The sequence below is a fragment of the Pleurodeles waltl genome, chromosome 7 (assembly GCF_031143425.1).
Source record: "Pleurodeles waltl isolate 20211129_DDA chromosome 7, aPleWal1.hap1.20221129, whole genome shotgun sequence".
In the NCBI taxonomy this organism is placed as follows: Eukaryota; Metazoa; Chordata; class Amphibia; order Caudata; family Salamandridae; genus Pleurodeles; species Pleurodeles waltl.
The window spans coordinates 1,490,986,541-1,491,001,728 of NC_090446.1; positions in this window are offsets into that span (position 1 = coordinate 1,490,986,541).

Here is a 15,188-nt window from a genome sequence, read left to right on the forward strand (position 1 = left end):
AAAGCTTCAAGACTTGTCCTGCTAGGATGGCAGCCTGCAGGATGTGTGGCAAAGTTGATTACTTTGCCAAAATTTGTCAAAGTGGGAAGCGTCTTGGTAGTAATAGGGAAATGTACAAGACACAGAACAAAACCATCAATGGAGCTAATGTTTAAGAATCTGTGTGTGATGACATAGATAACATTCAGAATATCCAAGAAGATTTGAGAGAGATGGTGATAGTTGTGGATGACGCTGGTGATATGTCTTTTTGTGTTGACCCTTACTTTGAAGTGGGCATAGACGAGAAGAAAGCAAATTTGTTAGTTGATTCCGGTGCAAGGATAACTATGATTACTCAGGAATTGTTTAGTGAGTTATGGGAAAATAGACCACTAACACCCCCAGACAGAGCACCAGTTTCTTATTAAGGACGTAGGATAGATTTCACTGTATTTTTTGAAGATGGTTTAGAATTTAAAGGCAGGAAAATATTTGGGAAAGTATATGTCAAAATTAAGGGTCTGTCCATTCTTGGATGGTTTCACCAGGGACTTTTCAAGATGTGTCTGGAATAGAGTCTTCTGATTTTACAGAGAATATTTGTTAATCAATTTCCTGAACCGTTTGGTGAATAGTTAGGCACAATCAAGGGGTTTGCTCACCAAATAAGGGTTAAGCAACATGCTATTCCTGTGTAGCACAAATGGAGGACTGTACCTTTTAGTGTCAGAGAGCAGTTAGAGAAAGAGCTTAATGAGCTGTGTGCTAAGGGTGTGATTGAATTCATTGAGTCAGCGTTATGGCTTTCTCCTTTGGTGGTGGCTAAGAAGAAAAATGGGGACTTGTGGGTTTGTGTGGATCTTCGCAGTCTCAATAAGAACATATGGGTAGATTCCCATCTCCTACCCAAAATTTCGGAATTATTGAATAAAATTGGTTGTTCTAAATGGTTTACAAAGTTGGATTTGGCGTCAGCTTACCATCAAGTCATTCTTGTCCCATCATCAAGACTTTACAGTGTTTGTATCTCCTATTGGTACGTTAAAGTATTGTAGTATGCCTTTTGGTCTGGCATCTGCTGCAGCAGTTATTCAGAGGGTCATGTACAATTTGTTGAAGGATATCAAAGGGGTGGTAGTGTTCAAAGATGGTGTCTTAATTTTTGGTGATACTAGAGAGGAACATGATGGAACATTGTTTCAGAGTTTGAGAGTATTACAGGATAAAGGTGTGGTCCTCAAGAGTGAGAAATGTCACTTCCTAAAAAAAGGTGGAGTTTTGGGGGCATGTTGCGTCTGAACAGGGTGTGGAGCTTAGGCCAGGATTGGTAAAAGCCATCTTGGATGCTAAGGCACCTATTGACAAAGCTGGGTGGAAATCCTTCATAGGGTTATGCAAGTTCTAGTCCAGATTCAAACAAAATTATGCATCCAAGATTCAACCCTTAGCCAACATGTTGAAAACAAGCTTCCCCAAACCATTTGTCAAGCCATTTTTGAGTGGATTAAAGCACAATTGGCTGGATCTAAATTTTTTAAACCTTTTGATCCTAGTGTCAAATGTACTGTCACTGTTGATGCAAGTGGATTTGGTCAGGGTGCAATACTTACTCAAAGTAAGGATTGTGTAGAAAACACTGTAGGTTATGCGTCAAGAGTTCTAAGAGGCTCAGAACTTGATTTCTCTGAGATTGAGAAGGAACTGTTGGCTTGTTGGTTGCCAATCAGTAAATTTCACCCCTATGTCTAGGGAAGCCATTTTGAACTGCGTACTGATCACAGTCCGTTAATTGCTATTCTTTCCGGAGACAAGGTTAATGATCAAACCCCTTTCATTGCCAGGTTCACAACTTTTGCAATATGACTTCACAACTACATTTGTGCCTGGCAGTAAAAATGGAAGAGCAAATTACTTGTCTAGGTTTCCGATTAAGGAGACGGATGAGAAAATGATTGAGGATGAAGAACAAGAGAGTTGTTTCATTGCTTCAGTTGATGTGGAAAAAATTAGTGCAATTAGTGAGGAAGAATGGAAAGCAGAATTGGCGAACGATGAAGTTTTGCTCCAAGTAATGAAATATGTGAGAGGTGCTTGGCCTAGAGAAAAGAATGTTTCTTACCAGTTCCAAACTTATGCTAAGGTTTCTAGTGAATTATCCATTGAAGATGGAATTCTAATGAGAGGTGGGAAACTGGTACCTCCAGAGAGTGTGAGAGCCAAGCTGATTCATTTAAGCGCACAAAGGAAATTTGGGAAAAACCTTGACTAAACGCAGGTCACGTGAGGTGTTCTGGTGGCCTTATATGGATAAGTCTGTTGAATAATTGGTTGATGATTTTGTGATATGTTCCAAAGATGAGAAAGGGTTCACGGTTAGAATTCCACCCATGCAGTCCATTGAATACCCAGCAGGACCATGGGAAAAATAGGGATTGATTTAGTAGGCCCATTTAACATTCTACCTTTTGCATCTAGTTATGCTGTAGTAGTCATGGACTATTATTCAAAGTGGCCCAAAGTACGTTTCATGAGTAAACCAAATTCCAAGAATTTTGTGGATTTTCTGAAGGATGTTTTCCTAAGAGAGAGGTTTCCTTCATCCATTGTCTCGGACAATGGTGTTCAGGTTGTCAGTTTAGAATTTCAAAGTTTTTTAAAACAAGGTGGAATTACACATTGTAGAAGCTCGCTGTACCATTCACAAACCAATTGTCTGGCTGAGCGTATGAATCAAGTGTTGTACAACTGTATACAATGGGTTGTTGCTAATGGTTGTGTTGTGCAAAATGCTGTACATTCTATGTTATGGTTTTACCATAGCACTCTGCATTCCATGACTAAGGTATCTCCATTTGAGTTGTTAAGAGGCAGGAAACCTCAACAAAAATTTGTCCAGGATGGATGTCCAAATGGGTGAAGAAGAATGTCTTTGAAGGGATAGATGAAGTGGGGCGTAGGAATGTTAAAAACTCACAAGACTATCAAAAACAATGTTTTGAATCTAGGAAAAAGGTTTCCCATCAACCTATGAGTGTAAAAAAAATGATTTCAAAATATTGTGAGCCAAAAGTGGTTGATAAGGTTTGTGGAAATGCCATTCGTGTTGACAAGAAGTACTGGTGGAACAAGGAAAGGGTGTTCAAGTTAAAGGGGACAGTAGGAAGTAACATTGATGTAAATGTACCTACATCTCCTGATCACTCTGATAACACATTATTTAAGGCACAGGATGTTTCTCGCAGGAGTAAATGCCTAATTTCTCTACCTGTGAGGTATCGACAATAACTTGTGGTGTTTGTTGATGCATATCTATTGTTGCAAGTGTCTTTGTCCGTGATGTATATGTAAACATTTTATTTTACTTCCTTAAGGTTCATGTCTATTAACATCCTTTTCCAGTTGTTCTAGTTTTCACTGCGTTTGCTCACTTGGGTGTTCTTTTGTAGGGTACCAAAAGTTTTCTTTATTTTTCTGTAAATTGTTTTGTAATTTACTTAATGTTTAGCTTTGTAATTATAAAAAAGAAGGGATAATGTAATACCCTGTCATGTTATATGCGCTGTCTCTGCCAGGCTTGTGCGAGTCTTAGCAATCAGCAGCGATTGGAATGTGTAGTGTTCCACGGGGGGCTAGGAAAAATGGCAGTTGTAGTGGAGAGAAGTGGTGCGAAGTATATTGTGCTCTGACGTGGTAGCTGTTTATGAAATAAATCAACTTTTTTCTTAATCAGAACTCAACGATTTAATATAATATTTTTGTCGATGAGTTGATGGTGAGAACAGATTCCGCAGGACCCACCTATATGTATTTTATGGAAACAATAATATCTTAATCAGAACTCAGCAATTTTACTACATATATATAAGAACGAGAAGGCTTCATGAACCCTCTCAATTTTGTGCTGCAATCTGATTGGCTGTCAACACTTCCGCAAGGAAGTGTTGGCAGCCATTTTGGGACTTGGCTTCAGCCAACTCACTGAAAAATATTATGACAAAAACAAAGTTATATAGGTAACTATAATTCGCACCCTCACATGCATTGCTGTTTGACGGCTCCCGCTGTCAGAATGTGGACGGCATTTGCTTTTGCTTGATGGTGGTTGTCAGCTCCCACCAAGCAAAGGCAAACAGCTATGTCCAGGGGGGTGGGCACCCCAGGACATAGCAGGAGCAGGCCCTGGGGTGTGGTGGTCCCCTGGGCCATCATTGGGGGCAGAGAAATAGGGGGTTCAAAAACATATGTTTCCCATGTTAATTCCCAGTTTTGAACATGACTACAGCCCGAACAGATGGATGGAATTACACCAAATTTGGCAGAAAGCTAGATTTGTTTCCATAGATTGTGCTTTGTGTTATTTGGTGTAAATCCACTCAGTAGTTTTTGAGTCTACTATTGGGACCTGGAGAGTCGGGCCCTAGGAGACTGACGGGGTGGGGGAGGTGAGGGAAAGAGGTCAAGGGTGGAGAGGAAAAGTTTCTTGGGAACACTGGGACAGGTAGCTGGAGGGGGTTTGGGAGTGGAGGAAGAGGTTGTGGTTGTAGGAGGTGTACGTTTGGTGACTTTGGGTGAAGGTGCATGCGCTGGAGGCTGTCGTGAGGTGGATGGCTGTTGGGTGGGTGTATGCCTGCGTTTGTGTACCTTTGGAGGTGGCATCACAGACACACTGGGAGAGGACACAGGGGACGTGTGAATGGTAGTGGGGGTGGTGACTGCACGTGAGCGGGGTGTGGTGGTGGGTGTGCTGGTGATGGAAGTAGTGGCTATAGATGTAGTGCATGCAGGTGTGAGTGGAGATGAGACTGGGAGGGAGGAGGGAGACGAGGAGGAGGGGGACACAGTGGAGGAAGTGGATGTTGGTGTGTCTGCATGTGTGTGATGCTTGCGTGAGTGCCTGTGGGATGTGTGGTGCTTATTTTTGCCTGATCTTCCTTTGGGCGTTGAGGAGTGTGCATTCTGGTCTGATGGTGTGCTTGGGATGGGCTGAGGTACAGGGGATTGGGTCTGGGTGGAGGAATTTGGAGGGGGGAGGCTAGAGACAGGGACAATAGCTGCCATCAGTGCTGAGGGCAGAGTCTGAAAAGCTCACTGAAGGGCTGCCTGACCAGAATGAATGCCCTCCAGGAATGCATTTGTTTGTTGCAACTGCCTCTCTACACCCTGGATGGCATTCAAAATGGTAGACTGCCCAACAGTGAGGGGCCTGAGGAGGTCAATGGCCTCCTCACTGAGGGCCGCAGGGGTGACTGGGGCAGGGCTTGAGGTGCCTGGGGCGAAGGTGATGCCCACCCTCCTGGGTGAGCGGGCACGGGCAAGGGCTGGGGGGTTGCTGGGAGGGCGGTGCTGGTAGGGGGATGGCGGCTGTACCTGTAGATGGGGGGGGCACAGATGTGGCTGCCACCACAAGGGAGCTACCTTCAGAGGACAAGTCTGTATCACTGATGTCAGCTCCTGTCCCCGCCGTGGAGCTGCCCTCGCCCTCCGTCCCACTGGTGAATTCCGAGTCCATAGTCTCGCCCTCCAGGGCCATGTGGGATGCAGCTCCCTCCTGCTCCGGTGCCACTGGTCCTCTGCCTGATGATGCTAATGCACGCAAGAACAGGGAGACCACAAAAAGGGGGGGCAACAGAAGAGAGACATGTTGAGTGCATGCATTACCGCTACAGTTGGCAGACATGACAGACACAGAAGCCCCCTGCACTTACCGCGCACTTGGGGTCCACTGTTCAATCCCTGGGACATGGCCTACAAAGCTATGGCCGACATCTGCACACATGGATGTCACAGGAGCCTGACTAGGTGTAGTTGGCACTGTACACAGGTGGGGTGGGGTGCCACAGGGTCTGCCAGAAGAAGGGGACCTAACTAGCACACTCGCCCTGGCCTATTGAAACCCACAGCCCACCTCCCCCACCCAGACACCTCCACTGCGAGCTGACTCAACTGAATAAGAGTGTACTCACCCCCTTGTGGCTGCTGTGATGCCCTCAAGCACCCATCCAACTCTGGGTACGCCACCACCACGATCCTGAACATCAGGGGGGTCATGGTGCGACGGGCACCCCTCCCACGTTGGGAGGCCATCCCCAGCTGGGCCTCCGCCATCTTCTTGCTCCAGTGGCGAATGTCCTCCCATCTCTTACGATAGTGGGTGCTCCGTCTGTGATAGACCCCCAGGTTCCGGACGTCCTTGGCGATGGCACGCCAGATGTCCTTCTTCTGGTTGGCGTAGACCTACATGAATTGTACGGGGGAAAGAAAAGTTATTACCAACTGCACTGTCACAGTCATTGGCCCCCATCCCTACCCTTGCCATGTGGCACATGCAGTCACTGTCGTTTCATGCATAGCCCACACAGCATGCTCCCAGTGTACTTACCTGTTTGTCTGGAGGACCGTAGTGTAGCGTGTACTGGGGGAGGACCCCAACACCCACACTCCCATTAGAGGTTTCCCTCCCTCCTCCCAGCTGCCACTCCCTCCCACCTCCCCTCTTATGCCGGCCGCAGCGCGGATGCGCTGCTGGCGCACGAAGGCGTGCCAAAGGCAAGCTCATCTGCGCCCGTCCGCGCCAAGACCGCGCTAAGCGCCAGACCCCCTGGCCAACACGCCTTCCGCGCCACCAAACACCTTTACACTGCCAACGAACTCCACGCCCTTAATCCAGGGCGCTCCTCCATCTGTTTCCAGTCCACACCGACGCGCACCAAAGGACCCTTCTCCTGCAAAGCCTGCAATTTCACCTGCAACCTAACCTCCAAACTCCAAATCAAAACAGACAACCGCCTAAGATGCATCCTACTTAACACCCGCTCCGTCCACAAACATGCAATTGAACTCTGGGACCTCCTGACCACATACTCACCCGACGTCGCATTCCTCACCGAAACCTGGATGAATTCGGCCTCAGAACCAGATGTAGCCATAGCCATCCACGATTTTCTCCAACTCCTCCGTGGTGAAGGCAGGGGCCCTTTCCCCAGACGCACGAGCCATTGTCTCTTCCAGACTGAGGTCACAGCATTGAGTGATTGAACAGATAGAAAATGGCAGTCACGTCCGCGGCAATGCGTACCGTCACCACCAGCATATATCGTCATTGGCTCCTGGGACCCATAGGGTCCAATGTTAACCAATGCAGCATTGCGCTGCGGTCTTTGACTGCCTACCGCAACGGTGTACAACGCCAGCGCAGTTACCTCACATCCCATTGTCCTACTTTACAGGTCAGACAGCCGCCACTTCAGGGGCCCACATGGGTTAATTTTTAACTGTGTCACACATACCTAGGCCTAGCCTCAACACACATGCAGGCCAATTTTCGGATTATGATTTCTGTTCTGTGTAAGCTGTGGGTACGTACCTCTGAGTTGTTTGACTCTGTGCTCGCTGTTGTCCTTCGTAGGCACCGTCCGCAGGGACATGTGAGGAGATGGCGGCATCCTCCATTGTACAGGCTGCTGGTGGACCTGTCGACAATGGAGGAAAGACATGTGATCATCACCTACAGGCTTGATCGTGCCACAATCCTGGAACTGTGTGCCCAGTTGGAGCCAGACCTGATGTCAGCTATCCGCCATCCCACAGGAATCCCCCCTCTAGTGCAGGTGCTGTTAGTAGTCCATTTCCTTGCAAGTGGGTCATTGCAAACAATCATGGCCATAGCATCAGGGATGTCCCAGCCTATGTTTTCCAACATGTTGTCTAGAGTGTTGTCTGCCCTGCTGAAACAAATGCGGAGCTACATCGTTTTCCCTCAGGTGGAGGATTTGCCTACAGTGAAAAGTGATTTCTATGCCCTGGGACATTTCCCCAACATCATAGGTGCCATTGATGGGACACATGTGGCTTTGGTACCCCCCGCAGGAGTGAACAGGTGTACAGAAACCGGAAGAGTTATCATTCGATGAATGTGCAGATGGTGTGTTTGGCAGACCAGTACATCTCCCATGTGAATGCCAAATTCCCTGGCTCAGTGCATGACGCTTACATCCTGCGGAATAGTAGCATCCCTTTTGTGATGGGTCAACTCCAGAGGCACCGTGTGTGGCTATTAGGTGAGCACCTGGAAGCAAGTCAGTGGGAATGGTTGTCTGGGTCTGGGGATATCCCTACAGGTTAGTGTGTGTCTAACAGTTGTCCCTCGCCATTTGCAGGTGACTCTGGTTACCCCAACCTGTCATGGCTACTGACCCCAGTGAGGAATTCCAGGACAAGGGCAGAGGAACGCTACAATGAGGCCCATGGGCGAACTAGGAGGATTATAGAGCGGACCTTTGGCCTCCTGAAGGCCAGGTTCAGGTGCCTCCATATGACAGGTGGATCCCTATTCTACTCACCAAAGATGGTGTGCCGGATCATCGTGGCCTGCTGTATGCTTCACAACTTAGCTTTGCGACGACAGGTGCCTTTTCTGCAGGAGGATGGTCCAGATGGAGGTGTTGTGGCAGCTGTGGAGCCTGTGGACAGTGAAGACGAGGAAGCAGAAGAAGAGGACATCGACAAAAGGAACTCGTGATCCTGCAATACTTCCAGTGAGACACAGGTAACAATACAAACCTGCCTACTACATGTACTTTAACACTACTACATCTCTACTGTCTGTCGTTTTCACCCAGTGTATGGTCACTGAGTTGTCACTTTCCCTTACGATTTCACAGATGTGGGTCCCACTGTGTGACATCTGCTTTGTTTCTTCATGGACTAGAGCTGTGTGACATAGGTATGTTGACATTACAATTGAAAGAGCATTTTGACACTGTAATTGCTAATAGACTATTTCGAAATCACAGACAGACTCCAGATTGTTTTGTGCTTTAAGGGTGTGTATTTAAGTACTCTATATTGGAGGGTGCTGTAAAATGGTGAGGGGTGATGTTGGAGGAATGTCCATGGCAGAGTCCAGTCTATTAGTCTCACAGGTTCATTGCCCAAATGGGCATTGGAAGTGGAGCTGGGTTAGTTTGAGGATGGACAGGGTGACAAGGTGGGGCAGAAGTTGGTCTAATTTCTTGGCGGGGTCTTGGCATTGTTCTCTGTCTTTGTCCTGGATCTCAGGGACCGTTTGCGGGTGGTTCTCCCTCTGCAGGGGGTGGGGTGCTGGTGTGGTGGTCCTGTGGCAGTGCCTCCTGTCCACTAGCGCCGGCGGAGGTGGTGGGCAGTTCATCGTCCAGGCTAGTGTCAGGGGCCCCTTGTTGTGCCACAGTGTCCCTCCTGGTGTTGAGTACTTCCTTCAGCACCCCTACGATGGTGCCCAGGGTGGAATTGATGGATCTGAGTTCCTCCCTGAAGTCCAAATACTGTTACTCCTGCAGACACTGGGTCTCCTGAAACCTGGCCAGTACCGTTGCCATTGTCTCCTGGGAATGGTGGTAGGTTCCCATGATGTTGGAGAGGGCCTCGTGGAGAGTGGGTTCCCTGGGCTTTTCCTCCCCCTGTCACACAGCAGCCCTCCCAGTTCCCCTTTGTTCCTGGGCCTCTGTCCCCTGGACCGTGTGCCCACTGCCACTGCCCCCAGGTCCCTGTTGTTGTTGGGGTGATGGGTTACTCTGGGTTCCCTGTAGTGGTGGACACACAGCTGATTGACGTGTCCTGGGGACAGAGGTATGGGCCCACTGGGTGGGTGCTGTGCTGGTGTTTCCAGAGGGGGGACGGTCTGTGGTGGCCAGTGACGGTGTCAGGGGAACCGACTGTCCAGAGGTCCCAGATGGGCCAGGCTGGTCATCTCGATCCAGTTGGACAGAGCTGCTGTCATCACTGTGGGCCTCTTCTGTTGGTGGTGTGGACATGTGTGGACCCTCCTGTCCGGTGACGTTGGGTAGGGGTCCTGCAGGGGTATAAAAGGATGTTTATTACATCTGTGTGTGCCATGGTGTGCAATGGGTGGGTGACCGTGTACCCCAGTGCTGGCATTCCTGTCTGGGACCTTGTGTGATGGTGGTTTAGGGGGGTGTATGGGTATGTGCAGTGGCCATGCTTTGGTGATGGCTGTCCTTCCTTTGTTGTTGCATGAAGGGCTTGGTGTTGGGATGTGTGGTTTGTGATGTTGGGACATTTGTGAGGAGTTGGAGTGATGGGGTAAGGGTGGGGGTATGTGATAGCATGCAAGTAGGGTGGGGGATGTAATAGTTAAGAGTTGACTTACCAGAGTCCATTCCTCCATCTACTCCTGCGAGGCCCTCAGGATGCAGAATCGCAAAGAGTTGCTCCTCCCATGTTGTTAGTTGTGGGGGAGGAGGTGGGGGTCCGCCGCCAGTCCGCTGAACTACAAGGTGGTGTCTTGAGACCACGGAACGCACCTTCCCCCGTAGGTCGTTTCACCTCTTCCTGATGTCATCCCTATTTCTTGGGTGCTGTCCCACTGCGTTAACCCTGCCCACTATTCTTCACGGTAGCTCCATCTTCCTAGCTATGGAGGTGTGCTGCACCTGTGATCCGAATAGCTGTGGCTCTACCCGGACGATTTCCTCCATCATGACCCTGAGCTCCTCCTCAGAGAACCTGGGGTGTCTTTGCTGTGCCATGGGGTGGTGTGGGTGATGTGTGGGGTGGGGTGTGTAGTGATAAGTGGGGTGATATTTAGTGGTGTGTTGTGTGAGGTGCGTGGAAGTTATGTGGGTGATGGTATTGTGTGCCTGTGGATGCTTGGTAGTAGTTTGTAGTGTTTCTCTCTGGTCTTCTTTCGATATTTTTGTCATAGGGGTTTGTGGGTGATGTGGGTGTGTGTTTTATATTGTAATGGGTGTGTGGGTGTGATGTGTGTATGTGTATCAGGTGTGTGTATTTTGAATTGTCCAATGTGCCAGTGTTTTGAAAATGTATTTTGAGCGCGGCGGTGTGTACCGCCAATGGAATACCACGGTTGAAAGACCGCTGCGTTGATTCGTGGGTCGTGATTGTGTGGGCGTATTTCTGTTGGCATGATGGTGGAGGTTTTGTTTACGTCAGTTTATCACTGACCTTTGGTGTGGCGGACTTGCGTGGGTGTCTCAATTTTGGAGGATTCCGAGCAGTGGATCATAATGACCGTGGTGGAATTCCGCTGCCGCAGGGGGGTGTTGGCAGTCTTCTGCACGGCGGTAAACAGCTTTTGCCGGCAATGTTGTAATGAGGGCCTAAATGTTTTCTATCGCTTAGAAATCAAAAGCACCACTCTGGGCATCTGGTTGCACTTGACTGGGTCAAAGTCAAATTTTGAGGCTGACCGAGTTAGAGCCCTGCTAGACTACACTGGGCGGGAGGCCTGGGTCAAAGTTTTACCTTCACACTTAAAAGGTTTTTATAGATTTCTCACTGACCGAGATGAAGTCACAAGTTGAGGATGACCTCGCTGGAGCCCTCTTCGGATATGCATTGTGTGGAGACATCGATCTATGCCTGGACTTAGAAACTTTTTTGGGACAGAAATGTTCATCTGGGACCAAGTCGAAAGTTGAAGCCAACCTCAATGGAGCCCTCTTCAGAAACACTGTGCTGGAATCCTCGATCAAACTTTTACCTCCGGAATTTGAAACTTTTCTGGAGCTTTTCTTCCCCAATGTCGGGCGACCCTCCTCAGCAAAGCCAATTACGATGCAACATCATCGGATTGCTTTTCCAGGAGCCCTCGGTCAAATTCTGGAAGTCTGGGTCTCCGGATCTTTTTTAGGAGGACGAACCTGCAAGTCAGGCAGGGTCGTAGTCGACGTTGGCTGGCTTGACTCACGACGTTGGTTCTGTCCACTTATGGAACTTTTTTATAAAGTTGCTCTAATCTTCTCAAAATTTCTGGATTTTGTTACAGAAGTAATTTGAAAGTCCTACAGGTGTTCCCAACTCACCCCAAGTTTCCAGAAGCTCTGAGTTGTTTCTTGGGGTCTAGGACGCCAACTCCCAAAATGCACCTGGTTCAAATCTTTAAATGACCACTGGTCAGCTGGTCTATGTTTGAAGGGCTTGATGCAGGGGGTTCTGGTCAGCTCTTTTCTACCTGTAGCTTACAGGAAGCCCCTTCTTGGAGTAGTAGAAGCCAGGCAAAGTCCTTTTCTTGGTGAAGCCCAAAGTGTGCAGATGGTCCAGTTCTTCTGAGTGCAGTGTCTGGGTGCATGCCAGGAGTCCAACAGGGCAGTTCTTCTTCTTCTTGTCTTCTTCCACTAGGGATCTGAAGTGTGGGATGGCTCGGACATATTTATCCCTGCCCCTGGGGTGGCAAGCAGAGTGGTGCTCCTGTCCAATCATGTGCAGGCCACCACCCTCTTGAGTGACCACTTCATGGGAAGAGTGGCAAAATTCAATCCAAGGGAGCAACATTCCTCCAAAAGCCAAGATGTCAAACATTCAACCCTAGAGTTTAGATCTGTCTGAATCTACCCACTGGGGTGGCTAGGTTTTCCTTGACACTCCCCTTTCCAGCCCTCTCTTAATCTAATCAGTGAGGCCCAGGTTGTCTGGGGAAGCAGGAAATGGGGGAGGGCGCCAGATAACCTTCCCTCCTTTGAAGTCCAGTTTGGCTTCTCTCCCCCCATCCTCTTCTACCATCTGCTGAGGCAGATCTCTTCCCCACAGATCCTCCCTTTGTTTCAGCCCAGGCTACTTCACACCTCATTAAGGCAGCCTGACATCAGAGAAGGGCACAACAGGTCTGAAGTTGGTAACTTTTAGCAAGGGTTCTAAAACTCTTTACCTGTTCAAGTTATATTAAATTCAACAGTGGAAAGTTGTTGTATTTACTATAACTTTTAATTTGACAATAAACTTACTATATTTAGCTCCTTCCTATGGAAAATACGACTTTATTATTTTAAAATAAAGTCTCTACATGTTAGCTTATGAAGCCCATTCACTGCAATGGGGAAAACAAATTTGGCTATTTTTCCCTCACCAGAGCTTCTAAAACACCTTTTATAAAGTCCCCGCTTATAGTTACACTCCACCCAACCCTGAGGGCACTTAGGGAATACCTTAGGAGTGATTTATATGTAAAAATAAGGTAGCTCAGGACTTTGGAAGTACTTTTAATTGCAAAGTCTAATTTGTGGTTAACTTTAGCTTAAAAGCAGCGAGCAAGGCAGGCCTGCTTTTAAAATGACACTAGGCAGCACAGCAGTGCACTTAGGGGTGCACTATCTATGCTGGGGCCCCTAAACCTTCATGCCCTAATATATACTAGAGCCTTATAGGTAGGTTGGTACAGCCAGTTATAATTAGCCTAATTTGCATATACCATTTTAGTCAGAGCACAGACCCTGGGACTTTTTAGCAGTGTCCAGGGCACCATCAGAGTTGGAAAAACACCAGCATGAGTGAAAAATTGGGTCACAAAGTTAGGGGGCTTCTGCAATCGGCCCAGTTTTCCCACATACCCCCTCACAGGACCTCTGCAACAATCTTGCAAACTTCTTCCACAGCAATATCTCCAACATCTACAAAAACTTCAAACCCCAGCCCAAGGCCACCAACTCTTCAAGCAACACAATGACCGTTCTACTACTACAGACACCTGACTGACCAAATGGAGCTAGCTTTCCCCACAAGACACACCCTTCATCATGATTTTGATCCACTCAAGGGCCTCAGCTGGCCCATGTTCTAACCACATCTTCAACTTGCTCAACACCTCTATTGCCATAGACCCTATTCGAAAAACTGGCAACACGCAGAAATCAACGTCCTACTAAAGAAACCATCAGCTGGCCCCAATGAACTCAACAACTACTGAGCAAATTTCCTGCTCCCATTCTCAGCCAAAGTATTAGAAAAAGTAATCAACCAACAAATCTCCTCATATCTGGAACCAAACCTTCTACTCGACTCATCGCAATCCAGATTCTGCAACAGCCACAGCATGGAGACAGCCCTCACAGCGGCTACTGATGGCATCCAAGCCCTTCTCAAATCAAGGATAGACTGTGTCTTTCATCCTCTTAGACCACTTGGCAGCCTTCCATAATATCTCATACCACACACTCATTACAAGGCTGCACAACATAGGCATCCAAGGAGCCACTCTCTGATGGATCGCCATTTTCCTTACCGGAAAGACGCAAAACATCTACCCTCATCTCTTTACCTCCAAACTCATGGAAATCATCTGTGGAGTACTCCAAGGAACCTCACTCAGGCCCAACCTCTTCAACACTTATATGATACCTTTGGCCATCATCGCCAAAACCCACGGACTCAGCACCATATCCTAAGCCGATGACACTAAACTCATCCCCTCCCTCTCTGAAGGCACCACCAAATTCAACTTCCAAAAATGCATGACAGACATTGCCAACTAGATGAAAGACAACTTCCTCAAGCTCACCACAGACAAGACAGAAGTACTGATCTTGAGAAACAAAAGCACCTCATGGGATGCATCCTGGTGGCCCTCAGAACTCGGACCTACTCCTACTGCCACTGACCAAGCCAAGAACCTATGCATCATTCTGGACAACAAGTTAACCATAATGACTCAGATCAACTCCGTCTTCTCCTCTTCCTGCTTCTTCACCCTCCTCATGGTTCATAAGATATTTAAATGGCTATCTTAACGCTTGAGATGCAAGATCATCGAGGCACCCATCTAGAGACTACTGTACTATGGCAACACTTGCTTCGCAGGGATCGCAGTTCACCTCCTCTGCTGATTACAGAACATACAGAACACCATAGCCAGACTCATCCTGCATCTCCCTAGATGAACCCACGTCACCCCCTACCTCAGGGAACTCCACTGACTCCCTGTACAGAAGAGATGCCAGTTCAAGCTTCTGACCTATGTATACAAGGCCCTACACAACTACACAACCGTGGACCCTCCTACTTGAACCACTGCCCGAACATCCATGAGCCCACCAGACATCTCTGATCCGCTTTCCTTTCTCCAACCCTCACCCCCAGAATCCAAGTTGCAGATGTGGACATCGCTTCTTCTCCTACCTAGGAGTGAAGATATGGAATGAGCTACCCTTTCATCTCCGGACCTCCCTATCCCTTCCAGAGTTCTGAAGGTCCTTGAAGATCTGGCTATTCGGATAATCAATTGGCCTCTGCCAGTGCCTGGATACCCTCACATGTGACAAGAAGCACTCTACAAATCTACTGATTGATTGATTGATTATCTCGGATCGCTTAGCAAGTATGCCTACAGCATGCACCTCATATTCATCCTCAGCAATCTGAATGGCCCTGCTACACTTCATAATCAACGTACTATGTGAGTAGAAGAGGGTGGATATGCG